Source organism: Sorex fumeus, unplaced genomic scaffold (assembly GCF_029834395.1).
Source record: "Sorex fumeus unplaced genomic scaffold, SorFum_2.1 ptg000014l, whole genome shotgun sequence".
NCBI classification, from domain to species: Eukaryota; Metazoa; Chordata; class Mammalia; order Eulipotyphla; family Soricidae; genus Sorex; species Sorex fumeus.
This window is the reverse complement of record NW_026606071.1, coordinates 2,677,073-2,693,815: the sequence shown is the minus strand read 5'-3', so window position 1 is coordinate 2,693,815 and position 16,743 is coordinate 2,677,073. Positions and strand designations below refer to the sequence as shown.

Genomic DNA, 16,743 nt, shown 5'->3' with positions numbered 1-16,743 from the left:
ACAGCCCCAGAAGCACAAGGACTTAATGCAGAACCCAGCAGCTTGGAGCAGAAAAGTGAAAGGACTATGCGTTAATCCAGACCATCAAGTCTGCCCGGAGGGGAAAGGTTGTTGCCCCATTCTCCCTCTCTTCTCTGGAAAGAAGGATGGCGGCCGCATGGGAGCCTTGTGGACAGCAGGTATGAGCCGGGGGTGTGGGGGTGACTAGAACCTCATGGGAAGGGGGGCATTCCGGTCTGTCCTTCACGCCCTACCGAGGTCACCAGTTGCCCCCCATGAGCGGCTCTCCAGCACGGCCACAGCCTGAGAAGCACAAGGACTTAATGCAGAACCCAGCAGCTTGGAGCAGAAAAGAGAAAGGACTATGCGTTAATCCAGGCCATCATGTCTGCCCGGAGGGGAAAGGGTGTTGCTCCCTTCCGCCCTTCTCCCTCTGGAAAGAAAGATGGCGGCCACATGGGAGCCTTGTGGACAGCAGGTATGAGCCGGGGGTGTGGGGGCGACTAAAACTTCATGGGAAGGGTGGCATTCCAGTCCGTCCTTCACGCCCTACCGAGGTCACCAGTTGCCCCCCGCGAGCGGCTCTCCAGCACAGCCACGGCCCCAGAAGCACAAGGACTTAATGCAGAACCCGGCAGCTTGGTGCAGAAAAGTGAACGGACTATGCGTTAATCCAGGCCATCATGTCTGCCCGGAGGGGAAAGGGTGTTGCCCCATTCGCCCTCCCCTCTCTGGAAAGAAAGATGGCGGCTGCAAGTGGAGCCTTGTGGACAGCAGGTATGAGCCGGGGGTGTGGGGGCGACTAAAAACTCATGGGAAGGGGGGGCATTCTCGTCCGTCCTTCATGCCCTACCGAGGCCAATAGTTGCCCCCCACGAGCGGCTCTCCAGCACGGCCACGACTCCAGAGCACAGAAACCAATTTCTTAACTATCTGACTTTCAGTAGAAATACTTCCAGGGTCAATAGGTAAAATAGCAGAAATCCAAAACCAACATTTAATTCTTGAACCCAGCTGTAGAAAGCAAATCACTTCACAATGCTTTTTCAGCATGTCTGATTTGGGGTGGTGGGTGAACTCTAAATAATAGTGGTGAATCTTTTATTGAAACAATGAATCTAATCAAAGCAGATAGTGTTAACTAGAATTCATCTGCCCCACAGGGACTGGGAGGGGTGGGGGGTGGGGTTTTATTGGGGTTCTTCATGGTAAAAAATAAGTATTGGTAAAGGGAAATGTGTTTGATATTTGCATGACTGAGACCTAAACCTGAAAGCTTTGTAAACTTTCCCACAGTGATTCAATAAATAAATAAATAAATTTAAAAAAAATGAAAAAAAAATTCTGCATTGGTGTATGGCAGCAGATACTTAGTTTTTGTTGTAAATAATACAGCATTTTGTGTTTCCATTACTGTCAAGTTATGCTACAGAGAGAGCGATTGCTTGAATCTTAACTCATCAGGGTCACGTTCCATAAACTTCTTACAAACTTCTGTGGCATCCTCCAGTAGCGTGTCATCACTAGACTAGCCTCGCCGTGTTTAATCGGACACGTTTTTCAGAGATGCCGATCTACATAAACTAATGCAATAAAATGAAGACCTACTTTTTCATCTATACTGTGTGCCTCATTCTGACCTTTGTGGGCACTTGTCTCGTGAGTTTCACATATAGCGTCACAGTTCTCCAGGTATCTGACTCGTTGACACGGAGTCTTCCAGGAAGTTTTTCAAGGTTGATCCTGATGCAAAGTGCATCTTGTCTTTATTGTTGGCGACAGCATGGGTCAAGCCGATGGTTCCACAGCCGTTGCTGATCATCTGCTTCATGAAGTACACCAAGGACCTGGCATCCTGGCTCTGAGACTTGTTCTTCCTCTTCTGTGCTGAGCACTTCATACTTTTCTGTAACGGGGAAGAGTAGTGACACTGCACTTACAGGCCGTGGTACCATGCCTAGGAGCTCAGGTCCATTCCGTAAACATCGACAAACTGCCAATTCGGATGCAGACCTAACTGCTTGAGAAACTGGGTGGTGACCTCTGACCTCTGGGTTGGCTTCCAGCAGCAGCCAGCAGTGACCCTCCGTGGCCGATGCTCCCCAGCCACTGTCCAGCCCTGACAGCCGTTGCCACCGTTGCCAACGCTTCCGACCCCCACGTGCCCTGACCCTGCAGGTCCACACCACCAGCTGGGGGTCAGAGTGGGGGGCGTTAGCGGGAGTCCGGACGGAGACGCCTGGCCTAGCTCCCCCAGCCCAGTCCACCTCGCATGACAGCACCCAAGGGCGTTCTAGTCCAGGGATAGGGGCACAGCCGCTTCCACAGCCCCCCTAAATATGATTTATTTTTAAAGCTTTGAATGGGTCGAAGCGATAGCACAGCAGGTAGGGCGTTTGCCTTGCAAGCAGCCAACATGGCCTACCCGAATTTGATTCCTCCCCCCCTCTCGGAGAGCCCGGCAAGCTACCAAGAGTATCTCGCCCGCAGGCCAGAGCCTGGCAAGCTCCCCGTGACGTATTCGATATGCCATACACAGTAACAAGAAGCCTCACGATGGAGACGTTACTGGACCTGCTTAAGCAAATCGATGAACAATGGGAAAACAGTGACAGTGAAATGAATTTGAAGTTACACATAATAGGAAACTAACACCTAAGGACAGTCGAGACAAGAGCCAGGAGGATCACACCACGGATGGTAACAGGGTCTCCTATGTTGGGGAAAAGGCAGCTGGGATGGAGATGGGACCACTAAGTAAATGACAGTTGGAGGGATCTCTCTGGATGGGAGATCTGTGCTGAATATAGATTATGGACCAAATATGATGGCCTCTTAGTACCTTATTGCAAACCATAACACCCAAAAGGAGAGAGAGAGAGAGAATAGGGAATGTGCTGCCACAGAAGCTGGAGATGGGAAGGGGTAGGGGTGGAGGGGAGGGATAATGAGAACACTGATGGTGGATTATGGGCACTGGTGGAGGGACGGGTGGTCGATCATAGTATGACTGAAATGTAATCATGAAAGTTTGTAAGTCTGTAACTCATGATGATTCAATTTAAAAAAATTGAAGTTACACATTAATGTCACTTTTGCAATTTGGCAGTAGTAGTTACCAGTGTAAAAACAACAACAACAATGCACACATACAAACCACACACATATGTATGTCACTGTCACTGTCACTGTCCTCCCATTGTTCATCGATTTGCTCGAGCTGGCCCAGTAACGTCTCCATCATGAGACTTCTTGTTGCTGTGTTTGGCATATTGAATATGACACGAGTAGCTTGCCAGGCTTTGCCCTGCGGGCGAGATACTCTCGGTAACTTGCCCGGCTCTCCATGAGGCGCAGCTTGGCCGGGCTGGCTGTGCACAAGGCAAACGCCCAGGTATGTATGAAAATATAATATATAGATATGTTTATGTTTGTATATCTATGATATATGTGAAGAAAGATTATATATAAAGGTATATTAAGATATATCAGAAATCAATCTAAAATGCATAAGCAGAAAAGAGAAAATGAATTGGCATCTATATTCAAAAGTATCAGAAGAGCTGTATAGGTATTTCAAAAACTCTCTCAATTAATTTTTATTGTACTTCACAAGTACAGATTCAATAGAACGTTATATTATTAAGAATTAAACTCAGAACCAAATGTTGGGAGTATGTCTTTAGTAGTTCCTGTTTATACAAAAGAGCATTTAACAGAATCTTTCATTTCAGAGACAAAATGTCAAGGGCATTATTTAAATAGCATGGACAGATAATAGACTATCAACACAGTAATATAACTCCTCAGTGGTATAAAACCTGACTTTAAAATATGGAAAAATTTATTTCATGAAAAAAAATTAAAACTAATTGGTATAGCACAAACGTGATACTAAATATTGAGTTTACCTGATATTATTACCTGATATTTGCATAATATTATGAAGAGTTTTATACCAAACAAGCACTCCAATCTTTAAATTGACAGTCAAGTTGCTTGAAAATCCAATTTCTTTGAGGTGAAATAAAAGGAAATATCTTCAAACAGCTGCTCATATGTAATTATAGAACTTTGATGAAGATAAAAGTTAGCTCTTTTTAGGGTTTCCCAGTGGAAATTTCTGATTTTCTTTAATATCCTAGCAGATTGTTATAAAACATTCTTGTCTGCCTTTGGACCCACCATTGGTTAAAAGACATAGTCAAAATTACCCAAGCCAGAAACTGAACAGAGTTAGAAGACAAGTTTAAATGATTTCTGAAAAGCAAATCTCTGATTTTCCAAATGTTAAAATTAGGTATTGAATCATGTTCCACTTGGAAGCATTAGCATCCCATGTGACACTCAGCAACATACACTTATCAGCACTTTCTCACGAAATTCCCCCATGCTCTAGTTTATGTCTATGATTAATAGAAAATCTGTTGAAATGGTATTCTCAGTTCCTAGTGTGAAAATGTAAGTGAAATCCCTTAAAAATCTAGTTTCATTTCTTTTTAGGGCACACTTGGTGTGCTTGGGGTCTCCTCCCTCCTCCCTCTGTGCTACTCAGAGGTTACTCTTAGTGTTATTTGGGGGACAAAGCTATACCACAGATTAAGCACAGGGCTCAGAGCATGCACTTCTTTTTCCTTCCTGGCCCATTCAAAATTTTAAACATGCAGAAAAAACACTGTTCTCTACTATTTAATCAGAACTTTGGAAGGATCTGAACCACTGATGCTACAAGAAATCATAAAGAATAACAGTTCTGAAAGAATTAATGAAAGGAAATGTCTAATTTTACCTGTGACTCGTCCATTTACTATTTCATCATATGGTTACTTCACCTGACTACATTGCATCTTTCTTATTTTCCTTCCTGCTATAACCCCCTGAACTTTGTCTATCTTTGGGACACTACTTTTATTTCTATTCAAATATCGCCTAATTGCAATTCTCTGCAATTACCAAATGAATGCAATTCAGTTTCCTCCCATCCCATCTATCTGTCCCCCTATTTAAATGTTAACACTAGAATCCATATCATGCAGACACTTTTTGCAGTTTCTTCTAACATAGTTAAACTAAAATTTTAATAGCAATGAGCTATATTCCACTTTATTCAGTACCTATCAAAATGCTGGGTTTTAAATAGAACTCTGAACAAGAGCAAAGAAATTTTATTTACTCTTTTCCAAACTGCATGCTTTTAACAGAGACTGTTAAATATACTGTGCATTTATTTTGTTATTTATTTTAACAAATTAAAGAGACATCAAAATACAATTATAAGATCAAAAAACAAATATTATGTTTAAATAATTATTTTTCTAAAAATAGAACACAATTTTATATTAAAGATTAAGGCAACTTTTACTCATTAATGTCTTTTAGTGTAAGAAATATTCTTGACATTTGCATTTATTTATGTAGGAGAATAATAATGAAAATAGAAAATTAACTCTGAAAAGTAGTTTCAGCTTTCTTGTGTATGGGAAAGAAATTAGATAAAATGAGTTGTTCTATGGTGCATGACAATTGGTAAAATTGGTGCTGATTTTGATTTTTATTGGGGAGAAATTTCTATTAGATTTCATTTAGTGTGGAAAATTGGACTCTGCTACAAACTCTATAGTATTCCATGCTCCAGACAGGCTTACAGACCTCTCCATCTGTCAAATATCATGCTCTTTGGTTTGGAACATATTCCTTGGTTTGGAGCATTATGTTTGAACAGATGGAGTGGCCTGTTTGTAGATAAAATTAACAATGCATTTCTGTATATATTAGTTCGTTCTAGTTTTCATAATTTTTTCCCTGTGGTATTTAAAACCCCAATTACGTGTGTTGTCTAAAAGAAAGAGAGAGAGGGAGTACGAAAATGCTGAGCTTGAGCAACTCAAAATAACAGCTACAAATGTGGCCAACATTAAAGGCTTTGAAAAATTGCTTGACATATAGAGGGTATCTTTTGAATAAGTTAAATATGTTAAACAGCAAAAATTCTCATGCTAAAAGACTCGGAATCTCTTAAACTTTGTAAATGAGAATTATACTGTTATAGGTCCAATTATGTTTTTATTTTGTTGTTGTTGTTAAAATGCCATTTTCAATGGTCAAAGAGATAGTTTAGGGGGTAGTGTTGACCTTTTGTTCAATCCCTGGAACTGTCTATAATCCACTGAACACTGTGAGGAAAGATCCATGAGCACTGCTGGTTATGACCCAAAAATTAAAAAAAAATTAAAAAGGCAATTTCATACATTGTAAATTCTCATTGTTCCAAGAACAGAAAGGTGTGATGTTAATTGTTCATAGAAATAGAAGGTGTTAAGCTGCTTCAAAATTGAAAACTTATTTACTCCCTTAACTAAAGAGATTATTACTAAAATCCATAGTACCATTTCCCTACTTTTGTTTTATTATTGATTCAAATGACATTTATATAGAAATATATTCAATGGGGCCAGAGAGATAGTACAGCAGGTAGAATATTTGTCTTGCCCAAAACTGTCCTAGTTTGATCTCCAGCATCTCCTATGGAGATTACTCCAATGTCCCCCAAGCCCACCAGCAGTGATTCCTGAGCACTGAGCTAGGAGTAAGTATTGAATACCTCCAGGTGTCAATATCCTCCCAAAAAAAAGAACCAAAATATATTGAGCTATATGAATAATCAATAAAATTTTAAATGTTTTGTTCTTCTGGTTTCTTTTTAACCGCAAAATTATTTTTGAGTATATTTTTTAAGTAACAGTAAATTAGAAAAAAATATCCACTTATATGTTCCACTCTTTTAAGACATGGGAGCTTCTGGGCTTAAAATGACTTATGTGTCTTGATGGAGTTATACTTTCTTCCATTAATTTTATATTTACTTAATGACTACCTCATAATCTCTGTACTATTTTCCAGATAATTTTTGAACTTAGGTTGTTAAATTCCCATCAACTCAAATATTTGTCATTTTCTTATTGAATATAAAATGTACAGAATCTTAGGTCTAACTTTTTAAATTTATTATAGTTTAAATACCATGGTAATAATGGGATTAATGCTTATATTTTTAATGTAGAAAGTTAAGCAGTTCATCACTGAGAAATATTCAAGAACTACTCCTGTCATGTTATTCTTATTGACTTTCTTCCTCCCCTTTCACCCTTCTTGCTTGGCAATTTAAGTTTTACAATTTAGGGTAAAGGTTTATCATTGTTTCTTACTGCCTTTCCCTTGCTTTGTTTCTTTATAGTCTACAGAATAGCATACCCCAGAATATCATATATATATGTATGTATGTATATAGATATATAGATGATAGATAGATAGATAGATAGATAGATAGATAGATAGATAGACAGATAATTTGTCTCTCTCCATCTGACTTACCTTATTTGACATAATACTCTCTAGTTCTACCCAAATAAAAATTTCTGAACTTCTAACACGATCCATATTTTCAACACAAACACAAAACCCTTCTACATGTATTTAATTTTCTTATCTGAAGAGTCTATTTACTCTTTGCTATCTATTAGGTTGGACTTTTGAATGATCATATTTGGGGACCTATAGCTGTTTAAATAAAAATATTTAATGGATCAATTTGCTTTGTTTTAAAATTACTACTAGATCTTAATATTTTCTTGCAGATGATCATATCACATGCAAATAATAGTCATATGTGCATACATTTCCACTCAATTAAAATTCAATTAGAATTTTTAAAAAGTTGAATAGCAATCATTTTTTGTGTTAATGGGGCATAGCACAGCGGTAGGGCATTTGCCTTGCAAGCGGCTGGCCCAGCCAAGCCAGGTTCAATTCCTCCACTCCTCTCTGAGAGCCCAGCAAGCTACCGAGAGTATCTTGCCCACAAAGCAAAGCCAGGCAAGCTACCCGTGACATATTTGATATGCCAAACACAGTAACAACAAGTCTCAAAATGGAGACATTACTGGGTCCGCTCGAACAAATCGATGAACAACAGGAGGACAGTGTTTGACAGTGTTTACTGGGGCATATATCTATTTTGAAACATATTCCCATGATTCACATACTTTTAACAATATATTCAAAGTAATACTTTCCTCTTTATTACAACAAGGCCCTGAGTAGTCGCCCACAAATGGCCTCTCTGGCTCGTGATCAAGCTGCTTAATGGCCAGGATCCCAGAGACTCAGAAACAAATCTCGAAACCCAGCAGCTTTTGGCAGAAATTCACCCAGTCCCTGCAGTAGGTCACCAGCGCTGGGCCAACTCAAGTGGGAATAGGTTTCACGCCTTGGCCTGTTTTCCCTGGCGGCCCGGTGTCCATTATCTTCCAGAGGCCACTGGACAGTCAGGTTTGGGCCCACAGTGATGAGACAAGTGGGGCCTCATGGGATGGGGGTGTAGCCCACCCTTTCCTCCCCACCCCAATGAGACCCCAATGGCCACCCACAAATGGCCTCTTTGGCTCCTGATCAAGCTGCTTAATGGCCATGATCCCAGAGACTCAGAAACAAATCTCAAAACCCAGTGGCTTTTGGCAGAAATGCGTCCGGACGCTGCAGTGGGTTACTGTCACTGGTCCGCCCCGGGGGGAAAGGGTGTTGTCCCTCTGCCTGCTTCCCCTAGGCGGCTCGGTGGCCACCATCCTCCAGAGGCCATTGGGTAGTCAGGTTTGGGCCCTCAGTGACGAGGCACAGGGGGCCTCATAGGATGGGGGTGGAGCCTGCCCTTTCCTCCCTGTACTGAGACCCCGAGTCGCTGCCCATAAACGGTCTTTCTGGCTCCTGATCAAGCTGCTTAATGGCCATGATCCCAGAGACTCAGGGACAAATCTTGGAACCCAGCAGGTTTTGGCAGAAATTCCTCCAGATTTAAGTGTTTAAATTTTGGAATTTCAAAATCGCACGGCCACTGCTGCAGCCACGTGACATCATATGTTATTCATAACCAGCAATAGAAAACAAATTGTCTACTTTTGCCTTTTCAACAGATCTGAATGTTAGGGTAAAATCCCAAATAATAATGGTGGGTCTAGTGTCAAAATATTTAATGTGATCAAAGTAGAGAAAGAGTAACATGGAAATCATCTGACCCACAGGTAGGTGGTGGGTGTGGGATGGGGGTACACTGGGGTTTTTGAGGGTGGAGAATGGGCACTGATGAAGGTACAGGTGTTTCATTGTATGACCGAGACTTAGACCCGAAAGCTTTGTAACTGCTCTCATAGTGACTCAATAAATAAAATTATAAAAAAAGGGAAACATGTAAAAAACAAAACAAAACAAAAACAAAAAACAAAGTAATAGTCGCTGCAGTTATAATCCTGTATTTTTTTTTTGCTTTTTTGGGGGTGTCACATCCAGTGATGCACAGGAGCTACTCCTGGCAGTAGGGGTGCTGGGAGCCGAACCCAAGTTGTCTGTGTGCAAGGCAAATGCTCTACCCATTTACTATCACTCCAGCCCCAATCCTGTAATTTTTAAGGAAGAAAAAGTGGTCAATCTATTTTCCAGTATACGAATTGTTTTAATCTTGGTGAACTATAAAATTACATTTGCCAAGATTTTTACTATTCAGAGCTATGTAACAACCAGTCACATAAGTACAATTGTATATCTAATGTACAGCTAACAAATGTTGTAATTATGCTGGAGGGGAGACAAATCATGGTGAAGGAAAGTGGACACTCTGGTGGAGGGAATGGTGTTGGAGCATTGCTTCATGAAATCCTATCATGAAAAGTACTGTAAAGCATAATGCCTCACATTAAAAATAATAATAATAATAATAATAAAATAAGTGTGCCTTGCTACCTTTCTTTTTCTGATTCTCAACTGAATGCAGAGAAGCCAGCAGAGTGCTGATGAAAGTCCACTAAACTAAAGAATCATTTCTCAAATGATTTGTATAAGTGAGGTCTTACTATTACTCCAACCCCATCACATTTACCTTATTAAAGAATGGATAATCTTTGATGTCTAAAGCATCTCATAAAGTCTATAAATAAAATAAAAATTTACTTTATGCCATCTAATTTGATGTTATCATTTTATCACTAAGCCTGTTGTTATTTTATCAGTAAGCATTCAGATAGGTTTTTGCTTGTTTGCAGTTTTTGTTTGTTTGTTTTCTTACAGGGGTGAGGACTTCTTTCACTATCCCCAGTAGAGATCTCAGGCTATTTCCTGCTCTACTCAGGGAACATGCAGTGCTAGCGATTGAACTCAGGCCTCATAAATTCAAAACACACTCTGAAAGAGCCATAGTCCTTTAAGAGTGTCCTTTTAGATTGTTTTGCATACAGACTTATTTACTTGATTAATATGAATTATTTCAAAAAACATTTTGACAGAAATGATGAAATATCATCTCAAGACATAAAATTTGATCTTGAAAGATTAAATTTAAACTAGCAAGTTGAATATTTAAAAATATAGCTGTTTAAAATAGAAATTTACAATATATCTAAAAGCAGTGATATTTACCAACATATATAACACAAATATAAATTAAATCAGTAGGCTTGGGAAGAAAACTATACTCAAAGACAGCAGAGGGGGCAAAGTATGATGCAATGTATTTATTGTACAAAATGCAGAAAATACATATGCTTTTTAAATTTTCCAACAAGATAGTAAATATCATTGGATTTAAGTGAGGCATAGTATAGAGGTATACTTTCTCAAAAATATCATTTATGTTTTACTTCCTGATAAAAAAATTATATTGTTAAAGAAATTTAAATAAATATATAAAGTTATTTGATAGCTATTTCTTAGTGTTGGTTTCACTTGTAAACTTTCTTCTTACCTTCATAGTCACTATAATAATTGTTGCCATGTGTCCAAAGATTCTTATTTGCCCCCAAATTCAAATGATGTTTAAACAATTTTTTAAAACAGATTTATGTTAAGCGATCAAAATTGACTTTATAGAGTAATATGAAGTGCTATTATTATTTTTTTATTTTGTAGATGAGTAAACTAAAATTTAGGAATATTTAATTATGTATCTAAAGTTAAACAGAATCATTTAGTTTTCCATTCTTTGACTGCAAAGACATTGATTTTTAACCAATGAGTCTCACTGTTGCAAAATCCAAGTTTTGTTTTAACTAAAATGATGCCCATTTCATGTTTTTTTAGGTAATATAGGTAAAGGCCCTCCCGTTGATCGTCGATTTTCTCGAGCGGGCCCAGTAACGTCTCCATTGGAGACTTTGTTGTTACTGTGTTTGGCATATCGAATACTCTCGGTAGCTTGCCGGGCTCTCCGAGAGGGGCGGAGGAATCGAACCTGGGTCAGCCATGTTGGCCGCTTGTAAGGCGAACGCCCTACCGCTGTGCTATCGCTAAGTTTGCATTTGAGAAATGCATGAAAACTTTTCAGAGATATTTCTTTTACTACTTAAAAAGTCCAAAGAAAAAATGTAACATCTATCCTGAAAAAGCAAAGCTTTTCCCAGAAATTCTATAAAAATCAAATCTGAAACAAGATAAAATTTTAAAAGAAACTAATAAATAAAGAAATTGTTTAAAGTCATTAAAAAAGTGAAAGGGCAACTGAATCTGATCCGAATCCAGGATCATGAAGAGAAGGAAACTAAATCCAAACTGAGTTACACTAGATTTTCTCAGTTGCTTTTCCACTTTGGTTATCAGCTGTTTCCTAACATTTGCTCAGAGATTAGAAACAATGCACAGCAGACATAGAATAGATTTCACAAGGCTTGGAAAAGGCCCAGAACCTGTTCAGTGGCTTATTACATCAAGGAATCAATCTCTGCTCTTTAACTGTCAGGCAAAAGGAAATTAAATCCTTTAGGAGGATTTTAACCTCATTCAGAGTCTCTCTGTTTACAACATATAAAGTTCACCAATCAATAATAATACATAATCTAAAACCAAAGGGAAAGTCAGAATAAATCAACAGTCCTCCAGTTGCTGGAATTGACTTACTTCAAAGTAATCAGGATAAATATATTCAAGAAAAGAAAACAAATGAAGGAACATTTCGCAAAGACTAGAAAGCATAGAGAAAAATCTATAGAAAGTATATAGAAAACTGTATCTTAAGTGCTGTAGATTCTATTTAAGTTCTATAAAATCTCAACAGGAAAACATTAGGTAGAAAGCATGAAGACATAATTTTCTTTTAATGAGAAAGGACGCTAATGCAAATGAGGCACAGTCCTTAAAATGTAATGAATTACTCAAGTTTTACTCCCAGCACCTCACATGATCCCCTGAACCTGATAAGAATGAATCCTGAGCACAGAACCAGGAAAAAGATCCTGAACAATACCAGATAAGGATCGAAAACAAATAATAATAATAATAATAATAATAATAATAATAATAATAAAGTATTAGTAAAAAGAATGTTCTACATACTTTTCGATTGGAGTATGTTTTAATTCTACCCACAAACTCTGGACCCAGACATCTACTTGTAATTTTATTTAGTTTTTTGCAGATCTTATACAAATTATCTTATATCATACTTATTATCTGATAAAAGAAAAAGAGCGGGGATTCCTTAAAATGTAGCATACAGAAAAATATATAAAATTCTTATAATATTTTAAAATTCATAAACTATTTTATAATATAAAATATTTTCTATATTTTACATTAAATATATAAAATCTATAAATAATATATATGACAAGAATATAACTGAGAGCAAATGAGACAATGAGATTTTAATAAAGAAAAATTCCAGATTAAGATTTTTTTATAAATAGACAAAATATTCTTAAACAAAGTATAAGAAAGATGCCTAGAGAAATATGGTAAAATTGTCCTGCATGGCACAGATAGAGAAGAGAACACTAAATAAAGGATGTTTGGAGGACTTGCTTGGGATGCATGCTGCAAGTTGACTATAGACTGAACATGATGGCCTCTCAATATCTCTATTGCAAACTACAAGACCCTGAAGAAAAGAGTGAGCAAAAGTGAATGCCCTGCCACAGAGGCGGGGAGGGGTTGGGGGATGGGGTGTGGGGGTGGGAGGGCTACTAGGATCATTGGTGGTGGAGGATGGGCCTAGGTGGAAGGATGGGTACTCATCATTGTATAACTGAAACCCGAGCACAAAAGTTTGTAAGTCTACAACTGTACCTCGTGGTGTTTCACTAACTGAAAAAAAATGTTCTGCCTAATTACCAAGTGAGATTTACGCCAACCCTACAAAATTTGTTTTAAAAAATCAAAAGTAATGTAATTTCATGCATTAAAACAATATTTAACATATTTTTAAAATACTTTTAAAGATAATAGCAGTGATCACCTAAATATCACTTAATGCAATTAACACATACAAAAAAAAAGAACAAAACAGAACAATCTAAACATAGAATGACTAAAACACCCTTAATCTCATAAAGATATTATGAAAATACAAAAACATTGCAACTAATTTTAAATAAGGAAATATATTCACTGACATAAAGCAAGATGACAATTTGTATTAGCATTAATTACTCAAATAAACTACTAAAGGACTTCTCGAAAATAATTAGGCAGGTGAAAAAAACTAGAAATAAAGAAGTCATTGTTTGTGGATGATGAGAATGCATATGAGGGCCTAAAATTAAAACAAAAAATAAGAGTTAGCTAAACAATTCAGTAGATAATACTACATTTAATATGATTCAAATAAATTTATTGTGACCCAAAAGACAATTCAGGAATTTGGTGTTGCCTTACATAAAGCCAAACCTTCCTAGTACTGCATTTAGTCTCCCCAAAAGCGTCAGCAGTGTCCCCTGATCACAGACTGGGAATATGCATTGATCATATTCAGGTGTGGTGCAAATCCCCCTATCAAAGTAAATATGAAGGTCAGTTTAATTGTACTTATACACAGTCAGCCGTAATATAACAAATTGTTACTTAGCTCACATCATCAAAAAGACCTAAGAAAAAATACGTAGAATTTCTTTAACACCTCCACATACAAATGTGCAACTTAAGGGATAAATAAACTAGAAGAAATAAAAATTCATTGTAAATTCATAGAGAACTTCAGAGAACTTAAGAGGTGATGTTTATCTTATAACAACAATAGAAAAACAAGTAATTTAAGAAACAGATTACTAGTAACAAAAATTACACAGTCAAAATATTAACTTTAAAATCCACTGAAATACTCTCAGAAAATGCTTTGTTTTTAAAATATACTGTGTTTATTGGATGTTGTCTTGGTAAAAATAATGATATTCTACCTTACATTATCAAAAATAAAAATTTATCACAAGTAAATCAAAAATCAAATCAAAATACAAAACAAGAGTGCCTAGAATATAGATTGTAGAGATACCCTTGTGATCTTAGTAAAAAGAATTTTGCAATAGGACACAATGCACAAATAAAACTTAAGTTTGTTGAAATTAAGAAATTCTATTTGTTAAAATATGTCAAAAAAGAAAGTGAAAGATATTAGGTATAGGTAAAGTATGTGAAAGAAAAACTTTACACATATATCCAACAGCTACTATTTTATGTTCTTTGTAGTAATCACATAGACTTATACCTATGTTCATTTATCAAATGGAAGTTTATAAGAAACAATGTTTCTATTTTAACATTTTATTTGCTTATGTTTTTCTTATTGATAATTGTGCATTATCACAAACCAATTAGAATTACCGATTTAACCTTTAATATACCAACATTTGCAAATTGAGTAGAATGAATATTCTTTGGTAGCATGAATATGTAAAGTACAGATGGGGAAAATGTGATTATCAGTTCCAAACCTCACATTTATCTTCTATGAATTATTATTACTAATTTACAAGTGTACCTACCTCGTATGTATTTTTAAAATTCTGACTTTGGAGAAGGACAGGCGGGCGTTACAAGTACTTTTTCAAGCTTCTGCCACATCTACCAGCACTTCTGCTCTTCTCTCTTTGATGCCTTCCTTGATGGCATCTCTGCACTGCTTTGCGAGCTTGGACATACACTTGTGGTTGCCTGAGGCATGTGCCAAACCACGTTGGCGAATAAGCTCAAGAGTTTTCGAAGACAGGCCTTTTTTTGTGGCTATCTCTCTCTTGGCATTCCTTGCACAATCATGGAGGTGCTGAAACAGTCAATCATATTCCTCGTCAATGTTGTCAACAATGGCATCTTCCCATGTTGCCGCAATAGTGCCAAAGAGCTCCCAGTTGGTGGTTGTTCTGGGAGTTCTCTTTTTAAACTTTGCAGCCCTTTCTCTCCACTCTGTGAAGTAGAATTTTGCACGAAGGAGACAGTGGTCCGATCCCATTTGGAATTTTGGGACAACAGCGGCATCGGTCAGGCAAAACCGTCAATTGAATAAGATGTGGTCTATTTTCCTGTGGAATCGTCCACCGGGAGACTCCCACGTCCAACGTTTAGATTCGGCCTTCTGGAATCTTGAGTTACCATGGATGGTCTTGGTTGACATGATGAAGTCAGACAGTCTCTCACCCTGTTCTTTCCATTCTAGGCCATGGGTCTCGATGTGAAGTTCTTTGGCTGATCTTCATGGTCCTATCTTGGCATTAAAATCAGCCACAATGATCTTTTAGAAGGTGTGGTCTTCTTTAAAGAACTTCTCCAGCTCCATGTAGAACTTCTCAATTTCTCCTTCATCATAATTGGAAAAGTACTCGTAATGCCTGCCTGTCCTTCGCCAACTACAAGACCAAGATGACTGCCCATCCAATGTCCTGATAGATCTATCACATCTTCCAGAAGGGCAATGGAGAAGATTTTCCATGATTTCTATTCAAATCTCTTCGATAGCCATGTCCACCTGCCAACATACCAAATTCCACAGGATGGATATGTCATTCCCAACGTTCTCCCTTCCGAAATCCGACATGCCATTTCGTCAGTAAAGAAATGAACAGAACCCGGCCAAGACAAAGTCAGACCTGAACTCCTGAAGAACCTGCCGTCAGTACTCATCAATACACTGGCTTGGCTCTTCACACGCTACCTGTCTGAATGCAAGTTCCATTCCAATGAAAAACCAGCAGGACTGTACTACTGTACAAGAAGGGAGACATCCATGACATTGGCAACTATCGCTTGATCTGCCTGTTGTCTGTCATCTACAAGCTGTTCACTCAAGTCATCCAGAATAGGATTGGCAGAACACTAAATGAAGGACAACCATGTGAGCAAGCTGGGTTCCGCAAAGGATTCAGCATGATCGAACATATCCACACGATGACCAAGCTCATTGAGCTTTCTCGGGAGTTCAAGATGCCGCTCTGTCTAACGTACATTGATTTAAAGAAGGACTTTGATTCTGTTGAGACGGAAGCAGTCATTGAAGCCCTAGCCAATCAGGGCATTCAAACTCAATACATCAGGATCCTCTATGAGCTGTATTACGGATTCACTACCAGGATCTCACCATTCTACAAAGAAGTGATCATTGATGTCAAGAGAGGGGTTCGGCAGGGTGATACCAATTCACTGAAACTCTTTAGTGCCACCCTCGAGAACATCATGCGACAACTGGAATGGAAAGGAATGGGAGTGAAGATAGATGGTCGGCAACTACACCACCTCCTCTTTGCTGATGACATTGTTCTAATAACACCAAACATTAGCCAAGCAGCACAAATGCTGGCAGACTTCGACCGTGAGTGTGGAAATTTTGGACTACAGCTGAATCTTACGAAGACAATGTTTATGAGAAACAGTCTCGTTCCTGACGCTCCATTCACTCTCAACTGAACAACCAGCTCCAAATGCAACAGCTATGTGTACCTAGGT

The 16,743-nt window shown here is 38.2% G+C and overlaps 1 pseudogene; it reads right to left on the bottom strand.

The window, feature by feature from the left end:
* Positions 1-1,421: 1,421 nt before the first annotated feature.
* The window catches only part of LOC130021138 (ubiquitin carboxyl-terminal hydrolase isozyme L3-like), a 42,063-nt pseudogene continuing 26,741 nt past the window's right edge, over positions 1,422-16,743 (bottom strand).